We start from the raw sequence: 1,596 nt of genomic DNA, 5'->3' as shown, positions 1-1,596 counted from the left end.
AGTGGGGGGCGCTATGGGGGACTTTTGGGATAGCATTGGAAATGTAACTGAGGAAAATATGTAATAAAAATATTAAAAATTAAAAAAAAAAAGAAAATGAAGAAACATTCATGAGCAGAGTTGAAGTTAAAGTGAAGATTCCTGAAACCCTGGCCCGTGGATGACTGGGAGCTGACCCCCAAACAAAAGCAGCCTTTTTAATATTTTAAGTCGAGAGGAATGTTGATTCCATTTTGGAGTTTTGAGGAAATTATAAGAAGTCTCGAGGAAATCCAGATAATAAGGAGTATGCCGTTAATGAGGTGGTGGCAGGGATAAAGGACTACTTCAATGTAATGTTGGGTACTCAGTTACTCTACAAAACTGAGAGACCACAGTATGCTGACATTCTCGCCGATCACCCGGATGCACCCGTGTCCCAGGTGTATGGAGCGCCACATTCACTGAGATTATTTGTGCGAATTGGAGCAATGTTGGCCTGTGCATCTCTAGATGAGGAAAGCCCTGCTTTACTACTGAACTGTCTACACGACTTCTACAAGTACCTGGTGCAGAATTCTGCAACTTTGTTCAGCGCCAGTGATTATGAAGTGGTTCCTCCCGAGTACCATCGGAAAGCCGTGTGAGGGCTGTGCTCTCTCTCACTCGGGCTTGGATCTCTGTAAACTGTTTGGTTCTTAGTCCTTCTCTGGTACAAATGATGGACTCTGAAGACCGTTAGTGTACAACAGAGTTGATGTTTGTTTTCTGTTTAACTTTATGTTTAATGTTTGCTCCCTTTTTCCTTTCTTTCTTTTTTTTTTCATTTCAAAGTTTCCACCAGTGTGTCAGTGATGGACAACAGAGAGACATGCTGTAGAGTGTTTGCCTAGTTGACAAAGTTGCTTTTGAATGCTGGTGGTTCTGTTCCGTTGACACTATGCATTTTTATAATATGTGTTAATTCTCTATGACAAAATGCTCTGATTCCTGTGCCAAAGGTTCACTTCAGTGTATATAACTGAACACTCATCTATGTGGGTTCTTCTTTCTCTAAATGGTGCTTAAAGGACCCATCCTTTGCAAGTCATCCCTGTTGTTCCTTAGGCATCTTATCTCTGATCAATTGTTAAAGAATGGTTATTGGGGTTTTTGTATTTGTGTCTGGTACACAATGTATCATCTAGCTACAGTCTTATGGAAAAGTCAATCTTGTAGGAGTTATTTTCAGATCTTCAATAAATTTTTTCTTTACATTTCAAAAAAAGAGAGAAAAGATATTGAGTCAAGAAAGGTAAGACAAGGATCAGCCAATAATTTGGAAAGCAAAGAAATGCTACAAAAGACCAATAAAAAGTTACAAAGAAAAAAAAAAGCAAAGTCAGCCTTGGTGATACAAGTGTTGGAATCTCAGCACTTGGGAGCTGAGGCAGCAGGATCTCACACTGGGACCAGTCAGGCTGCAAAGGCAGATGTAACAACGGAAAGAACTGGCTGAGATAGTTAAGAACTTTCTTTATAGTAAGAAGGACACATGCTCCACTATGTTCATAGCAGCCTTATTTATAATAGCCAGAAGCTGGAAAGAACCCAGATGCCCCTCAACAGAGGAATGGA

The 1,596-nt window shown here is 40.2% G+C and overlaps 1 pseudogene; it reads left to right on the top strand.

Moving 5' to 3' along the window:
* LOC110296900 overlaps positions 1-626 on the top strand; it is a 1,407-nt pseudogene extending 781 nt beyond the window's left edge.
* Positions 627-1,596: the final 970 nt, after the last annotated feature.

This window comes from Mus caroli, chromosome 6 (assembly GCF_900094665.2).
Source record: "Mus caroli chromosome 6, CAROLI_EIJ_v1.1, whole genome shotgun sequence".
NCBI classification, from domain to species: Eukaryota; Metazoa; Chordata; class Mammalia; order Rodentia; family Muridae; genus Mus; species Mus caroli.
This window is presented reverse-complemented; position numbering and strand designations above follow the sequence as displayed.